Source organism: Sceloporus undulatus, chromosome 1 (assembly GCF_019175285.1).
Source record: "Sceloporus undulatus isolate JIND9_A2432 ecotype Alabama chromosome 1, SceUnd_v1.1, whole genome shotgun sequence".
Taxonomy (NCBI): domain Eukaryota; kingdom Metazoa; phylum Chordata; class Lepidosauria; order Squamata; family Phrynosomatidae; genus Sceloporus; species Sceloporus undulatus.
The window spans coordinates 196,073,686-196,082,742 of record NC_056522.1 but is presented as its reverse complement, the minus strand read 5'-3'; the positions used below and the strand labels follow the sequence as shown (position 1 = coordinate 196,082,742).

At 38.7% G+C, this 9,057-nt stretch overlaps 1 long non-coding RNA gene across 1 annotated transcript; it reads left to right on the top strand.

The window, feature by feature from the left end:
- The first annotated feature begins 84 nt into the window (after positions 1 to 84).
- Positions 85 to 3,621, top strand: LOC121915950. Its single transcript, XR_006100767.1, has 3 exons — positions 85 to 333; positions 2,129 to 2,175; positions 3,172 to 3,621. It is a non-coding gene; the product is annotated as an uncharacterized LOC121915950 (long non-coding RNA).
- The last annotated feature ends 5,436 nt before the right edge of the window (positions 3,622 to 9,057 follow it).

Sequence of the window (9,057 nt, the reverse complement as noted above, 5' to 3'; positions counted from 1 at the left end):
AAAAATGAAATTCACTTGCCAGTGCTCTCTTACAGTTGCCTCTATTCCTTCTGCCACCAGAGATTTTTAAAAAAATAAATAATAAATGAAATAAATAACCTGTGTTAACTTGAATGTGAGGTTCTTTCTCTTCTAGGTTCGTACAGCTGTGGCATCTGCTCTGGGATATTTAACATTTAACCGAACGGCATACCGCCATCTATTAGTGCAATGTAGGAATAAGCCCAAGTTGTTCAAGAAACTTATAGGAAACCTTAGCAGAGATGCAAGAATAAATACAGACTTTGTAAAAGAATTTAGGAGACAAAAAAAGATTGGCCTCCCTTCTCTCAGGTAATATTAGAAATTATTTTGTTAGAAATTTTGCTGAATTTGTTGAAGGTCGTGTCTTAGTTGCTTGGACTATTGCAGATTTCTGTTCAACAGTATGGGGCTTCGTGGTAACTTAAGTGAAAATCTAGTTGTTGTTTAAATTCTTTATTAAATTTACAAGAAATTGCAATAGAACATATGCAGATGTCGTGGTATCATCTATCATCTAAAATCTAGTTGTTATATGATATACTGCCCATATATGTGCCTGTTCCATGCATCATATGCCCAGGGACCTTTGTAAATGCTAGGCAAGTAGATGTATCATCAAATTAGTTTAGGGAAGACTTTGCATAGGTTCCCCACATAAACCCTTACTGAGTGTCACAGAAGACAGCTAAAGGTAACCAAAAAGAACAACGCTTGACTCCAAATGTAAGAACTAACAAAACAAAGAAACTCAGAAAGTAACAGTACACATCATCAGACAGTATTTATCAATAAAGAATAAAAATAACTGCTGTATATATTTGACAATAAGGCTATATAGATTTTAAATAATTACATAAGTAATACTTGAGAATCAATATAAATTTCTTTAAGAGAGAAAGGACAATGAAAAGTTAAAAAAAGGTTAACATTAAAGAATTGCTTTTTCAGTATGGCAGCTTGTTTAGAGCCAGTCAATACATAATGTTATGAAAGTTAGTTTTGCCCACTGTCCTTTAGTGAGGACAGTTTACCAGAAAACCTGAATCTAGTCAGATAGAGCAAACCATTACTTTAAAAAAATGATGAGAATACATAGTTCCTGAAGGAGAGACATGTAGTACAACAAGTAAAAAAGGTTTGGAAATGTCCCAGTCATCAAATATATAAAGCAGTAGACAATGATGTTAAGTGAAAGCGAGGAACCATTCAGATAACTGTGAAATATAGCATGTTTAAATGGTAAATTGGACATATATGCTAGATTCCTAGATAGACTACTTCATTACATTGTATAACTAAGGCTGGAAACAGACCGGCCTAAAAAGCCGGCTTTCAGCCAGCTTAGGGATGTGGCATGCAGACGACACATACCTCAAGCCACCTGGAAGCCACCTGGCTGCCCTCACATGGGCTGGCTTCCGGGCGCTCTGGCAGTGCAGCATTTAGATGCCACATGCTGCCGGAGCGCCAGGAAGCCACTCCAGTGCTGCAGCAGGGCCAGAAAACCTGGCTTTTAGCTGTCCAAAATAGAGTGACTCTTTGCCGCTCCTTTTTTGGGCGTCTTCAAGGTGGATTGGGGCTGTGGCATGCGGTTGCCACCCTTTCAGGGCCATCTGTTTCGGCTCTAAATAACTTATCCTAGCTCACCTTAAGAACCAGCCACTGAATTGTGCAAAGATGGCCCATTCAGTTTCTCATTGTGATATAAGGAGGAGGCTGTTTCCACCCCCATCTTGCCAGCGATCAAGGATGCAACAAGAACTTGCCACAGGGTCCTGCTTCTGATTGTTATTTGTTGGTAGAAACATCATTGTCCTTGGAATTCTCCTGATTGGAAGCTGAATGGACCTCCTTCACCCAATCCAGCAGCTGGTTCTTAAGGTGGATTGGGGTGGGGTGGCATTCAAGTGGGTTAACTGTAAGTCTTACTGAAGGCAGATCAGTTGTGGATTTGCAACTAGGTTAAGTATCTGCAAATGCTGTACTGAATACCAGCCACAGTTGTTACAAAACCATACAATTACTGTTTTCTTCAACTTCATACACTTCAGAGCATTGTGTCTTTAGGACCAAAGCCTAACTTGTTCAAATTTCTTCTTTTCAGTTTGGAGATAAATGGAGGCCCACCTGCAGTTCCCATACACACAAGAGGTAATTTATATCTAGCACAACTCCTACTGGCTTTGCATTTTATTATCGGTTCTGTCCTTGTAGTTACTTAGCTGCATTAGCTCATTAAGCCCTCTACAGATATGTATATATAGCAGTGTACTACTCACATGTATCCAGCAGGTGCTTACTATCAGATCAAATAGAACAAGCAACCAATCATGTGAGGGTCCCCGGGTACACTGGTGAAAATCTAGAGAAATGGGTACCCATTCTGTTAGCATTAACTTTTGTTCTGAAGGTCCACCTTTGGGAAGCTGCCTTTAGAAGGGGAGCATTGCACATTTCCAACTGATTGTGAAGCATGTGCACAGCTCCGCAACCCTGTAGAGGCTCCATGTGATGAATGTTGGACCTATGTATCTTCATCACTTTATGTTGTTCTACTGATTTCAGTAGTTTAACTCGACAACATGCAATTTATTAAGAATTTCCAGTCTTACCAAATGGTAGTTTTGGGAACAGTATCTTCAGACTGCATCCAAACTGCTACATTCATTCCCAGCTTTACATTTAAGTCATTTCCCAAATTTACAAATGATAGATTGTGAAACTTGCTCTAGCCTGGAAAACCCCTTGGAAGATATCAGGGAACAGGGGGAGAACACCAATGTTTCCCCCCCCCCCAGGACAAAATTGCAACTTTTAAACTTAAAAATGTTTTTGATGTAATACTTTTATCTTTTAAAACAAGTGAAATGCTCTTTAAGACAATATATTATTCACAAAAACGCCAGGGACTAGGTGGTATGAAGATTTGTATATAAGTCTACAGAATGATATTGTAGGCATATACAGCACTAAATCCAAGATACATTCCTTTACGTAGCAAGTGCTATCACCTAAATTTTGTATTTAATCAAAACATAATTTTGTGGCCTTTTCTTAAAACCCAACATTTTTTATGCCAGAGAACTGTCTTAAATATTCTGCAGATGATGCTTTCAGTGCATAAATGAATAATATTTTACTTTCTAGATAAATCAAGAAGTACTGGTGTCAAGCTTTACAAAGTAAAGTGTCGTCCGAAAGATTCTCTCTTTTTGATGCCCACAACTCACCTAATGGGAAGATTGAAAAGCATGGATAAGCCCCGAGTTCAGACCACTGGGCACTATCCCTTTCCACATGTCACAACATCAGACCTCATTCAAGTTTCAAGACCAAGAATTGTTAATGTTAGTGTGCTCCGGAGAAATTTGCCAGAAAAGAAAACTTGACTACAGTGCCTATACTGCAGTGGCCAAGAGAACAAAGGTTGCTGTGAATACCTTTAGCCTATAGTTGAACTAGAGTAAATATCACTGCTGCGTCCGCAAGAGATTTGCACAAGAATGGAAGAAGAAATGGATTTATTAATAATACCAAAATCTGCCGCAATGGTAGAGAATAAAAGCAGAAGTGATTAAATATACAAAGCAGAAGCGATTAAATATACAAAAGCTATTTACATGCATTGTCAGAGCAGGGACAGTTAAAATGTTTTTTCATAGCAAGGTGCACAGAAACACAGTTATCTTTTAACAGGTTTTTCTCTGCCATCCTATATGCAGTTATTAAGGAAAAAAGATCAAACTGAGGGGCTGTATAGACTGGCCACCTGTACAGGCATCACGCCACCTGCCCAGCCACATGGTAGGCGGCATCACAGCATTTATACACCACACGCCAAAAGGAGCGCTGAAAAGTGCTGCCACGGTGGCAAAATCACCTTTGTGCCAGCTCTAAAAGGACTAGCATTTTGCCATTTCTTTCAGAGCTGGCAAAGCGCCGGATCAGAGCCACAGTGTGTGGTTGCCACAGCCCTGATCCGGTGCTGAAAGAGGCGGTGTGACACCACTTCTTTGGGGCCGTATGTTTAAGCCCTGATTAGTGGCCTAAATATTGCTTATCCCAAGTACAGTAAGCTCGCTGAAGTAAGTGATGATGTATGTGTTGACCTACCATTCTTCAGTTGATTGAATGGGTCTACTCTAGCTAGGACTAGCAACTGGATATAAGCCAGTGTGCCTGACTTCAGAGTAAATTACTAGTAGGTCTGTATCCAAACCAGATGGACACTTCTCCCTGAAGCTTTGGGATGAGTTATAATTCTTGGGATGGCAGGTGGTGCAATCCATCCCATTTGGGTTTATCTCCACATGCCAAACCAATCACGCAAAGTTCTTTTTCTGTTATAATAGTTAAGACTCCCCCCTTCTCCATCAGTTTTTTATTATCCTGCCCAAAGACAACCACAAGTCAGAGATAAAGATGTAGGAATATTAGGCAGGCCTAGATAACAATAGTGACAGAGAAGGGGTGGAGTCTCAGTGCTTGCAACAGAAAAGGAACTGACTCCTGCCTGACTGGGTTGACACATAGAATGAACCTTGGTGAGTACAACTTTTTATTTCCACGCTTAAACCACAGCTGCCCCAGGAGTAAACACTGTAACTGCTTCTGTATTAATTACATTACCTCTAAACATGATCAAAATAGCCAGTGCAGGAGAATAATCAAACCAGTCTTGTACTCTTTTAAACTGTAATTTATTTACAAGATTGTGAACAAACATCAGATTTGTTAAATTTCAGTTAATACAGTATTCTGTTAACTTTCCCCATAACACAGATGTAAAGACTTGTGACACTATCTTGGCAAAGTTAAGCACTTTGAAGTCTGATTAATTTTAGTGGGAGAGAAGCAAGAATATTCTTAACCTGTGAAAAGAACTGAACTAAAAAGAGTCAGATAATGCTGGATTATGTCCCAGATGACAATCCCAACTTTTACCCAATTTAATGAAGTTAGTTCAGAGGCCTTACTTCAAATGATCACATACAAATATATTTTGAGTCTTCTTGTAGAGGCACCAGAATCAATCTGGGAACAGAAATGGGTCCTCGCCATAAAAATATATTTTCACACTAATCTGGAGCCCTCCCTGCAGGGCTGTTCCATGTCTCATGGAGAAGGACAGGAACAAAGAAGTTTCTATGTTCCTGCAGTAAGAAGTGAAATGATTACAGAAGTGCTGTAGGACTCTGGAGGACCTCAGCATTGATGTAATTCAGAAGCTGTATAGTAAGTCTGGGGTGGTGCCTAGTGTAGCATGCAGACCTACATGTGGTGCCTAGTGTAGGTCTGCATGCGGAACCACTACACCTCACAGAGCCATACAAGACTGTAGCCTATATCCTCAAATGAACTTACAAAGTAGGCATCACATTACAATGTATTTCACATTTTCCAACATTCTGGAAACAGGAATGGAACATGATTTTTTATCCTAATTAGATTCCCCTATGTTAGTATAGCCAACATGGTGTGGTGGTTTATTAGAATTGTGTAACCAGAGTTTGAATCCCTACTTGGCCATGGAAACCTACTGGCTGTCCTTAGGCAAGTCACACTCTCTCAGTCTCAGAGGGAGGCACTGGCAAAAGTCCCTCTGAATAAATCTTGCCATGAAAACCCTGATGACTTGAAGGCACACAACAACGATAATCTTAGTATATAAAGTAGTTATTAAATTACAGCCAAGGAGAATTTAAATATGTGGCCAATTATATTAACTAAAGAAAGGTTAAAGTATGCTTAAGATAAATCACTATACAGCACTCCTGCACCAACCGCAGACTTGTCATCCATTGATCTGAGCTTCTGTGGATGGCAAGCCCCAGCTTTTTCAATTGGCGTGCATGTATGTAGCTGTGCATGAGCATGCATGTGCACACATTAAAAAGAATGGGTCCCACAGTTTTTGGTATCTGTGGGGAGGGGAGGTCTGGAACAGATCCGCTGCAGATAGCAAGGGACGACTGTACAATACTGAACAAAATTATGAATTAGCTCAAAAATGATCAATTAACTTTAATATTTAAAACTTTGCATTTCACAAGTTGAATCAAGCAACTGCATTCAAGTGCACAAATGGGGCAAGGGACTTACCCCAAGTACTGCTCTTATACATCGTTTCCTTGGAAAAAGCCAGACTTGTTATTCATTTAATCAAAGTACTGCATACACACATTAACAAAACAGGATAAAACATTTAGAAGTGACTTCCTTATTTATAGTTATTAGAAATGTTTGTGCTGTTTGAGTTTTTCACTGTCAGATCCAAAAAAGGCCTCTAGGACAGCACGAAATACCCCAACAATTACACAGTGCATTTGAGAAGTTGCAAGACTGAAGGCAACTGGTAGGAAGTTTGATGGTGAAAGCTTTCACTTTTCACAAATATTTCAGAATACTGGGAGATCTAGTGCTGGCACTCTGATGGATGCTTCTTTGACTTGATCTGAGATGTCAGTTCCCAGAGGCGCTCTAAGAAGTGCCAGTAAAATATATATATATATATTTTAATGTACAAGCCTTTATAGTTACATTATACTGTAAGTGACAGGACACGCACATCAATAGCTGACATTATCAGCGCATATATGTTGGTTTCTGCAAGTTCTGCATAAGCAATGAAAACTACTATGTAATTACCCAGTATCTCTTATCATTCTTTAATCCAGTAAGAATTTAGCTAGCATATTCAATGCTAGAAAGCTAGATTTTAGTATCATCATACTATACCCCTAATTTCAAGAAGAACTATTTTGATTTTCTTATTCTGTAGTAAGTATTGCCTTTTTCTGTGCATGGAATTTAAACTACTATTTTTAAGTCTCTTAATGCTTTGCCTCGGAGTCTTTGCCACAGTAATTATGGCATCTGTGTATAGCAATGTGAATTGGTTTATTTTTCAAAAAAAGAAATAACATGTGTTTCAAAGTATTTCTTCTTTTTGGTCCTGGTTCCATTACTTCCAAGACTAATTTCCCATTTCAAAGTTTTCAACAGGTCATTCTTTTTTCTTGGTGCCTGATTATCCCATGAGAAGGGAATGTTTCCACCAAAGAGGTTTATAAGGCTCTGAACAACAACATAGACAGAATAAATTAGTTAGCATGTTTCCCCTGGCACATTCAACCATGTGGAAAATGGTCAGTCGATATTACAGCCGGTAATACATTTTCATGGTCTATGCCTTCATACAGTTATTTGTCTAAGAAGGAATCCAAAGAGAGAGAGGGAGAGAGAGAGGCAAATTCTTTGGTTGCTTAGTGGGAAAGGGTCTCTCCTGCCCCTCAAGGGATTGCAAACTAGTCATTCACTTATATATTTAAATTGCTAATAACACATGAGTAAAATTCCTGTAGATTTAGGCATTCACATGTGTTTAAAAGACTAGTAATACATGACAAGAATCCTGTGGCATTAGTTTTGAAATTAGAGAATGTTCCCACGATCATCTTCTCAGTTTTAATTAAATTCTTATTTTTTTTCTTAAATTGGCAACACGTAATCCCTAGTTTGTTTTAAAACAGAGAACTTCATTTATTCAACCAGCTGTTGAAAAATAGTGCATTGTTCTGCTGTAGCGCTAACACTTCTTTCTTCACTTTAATTTTTACAGTTAATATAGAAAAGAGTAGGGATTCATCAAGTCTGGATTTCATATTCTTGCCCCAAAGTTCATAAAAAGGCATGTGAAATAATGGGAATCACTCGCATCTTATTATAAACAGAAGTGTAAGTTAGGCCCCCCTCAATGTTGAGTTACTGAGAAGTGGAAGATAATAAATATGTAGTCGCTTCCTGCCAGTCAGAAGTGATGCAGTTCTTGTGGGGAAACTGCCATATTGTAATGATCCCAGAGCCCTGAGTCACTCAGTTTGCAAGCCCACTAAAGCTCATGGGCTGTCGAAATGAAGTCACAGCTTTATCAAAACAGTTCAAGCATATTTTTCCTGAATTGGCTTAAATGAAAAATTCAGTTGGCCATCTTCAGTTTTGAATCAGAATCCATAAACCCAGTCACAGCAAACAACTGCCTATTTGGGAGTCAAAAAGTCAGATACAAGGCTAAGAGCCCAGGAAAAGACATTGGCATACAGTCGCCTCTTCTTATCCATGGATTCAAGCATCCATGGCTTGAAAATATTTTTAAAAGGTATGAATTCCAAACAGAAAACCTTGATTTTCCATTTTATATAAGTACACCATTTTGTTCTGCCATATATATATATATATATATATATATAGGTACTTGAGCATCCACAGATTTTGTTATCATGTGGGATCCTGGAACCAAAGCCCAACGGATAACAAGGTCCCACTGTACTACCAATATAAATTCTATTGAGTCTATATTTCCCCCCAAGCTTAGAATTGTAACTATTTTTTTAAAAGCAGATGACAAGGTACAGCTGGGAAGATGGGGGGGAGAGAGACAGAAAAGTCTATACAGAAGAATTCTCCATTTTCTCTTTAGATTGTGATTAAAACACACACACATTACAAGTGTCCAGTGACATGTTATCACCAATTGTGAACAGTCCTGCATTTCCCAGATTTTGTATGGAGGGGTGGAAGCTCATCCCAAATCCCAGATGTATACGGGGGTTATAGAAAGGGGAGGGGGAAGTAAGAGAAAGGGGGAGGAATCCTCTTGCATGACACTACATGGAGACAACAGCTGATAAAACTGAGGACAACATTGATAAAAGTATTTTTTACAACTTACTTTGGTTCATATCTTACGCCTTCTGTGTTATATAAAATACCCAATCTTGCAGAAAGCCTTTCAATGCCATTCCTAAAGAAAGAACATTTAAGTAAAATATCTACAATGAACTATTTCATTTCTTTCTCACATTACTCTGAGCCTTGTACAGATATAACTTGGAGAGAACTTTTAGCCAAGCTTGCTGAGAGTCTCTTGAAGTTTTGCTCAAGAGATTCTTCTTACTTGTTCATGAACCTTCAACTGGAAATAGTGCATACTGCATGTGAAATGACCCTTCATTTTTCACTGAAAAGCAATAG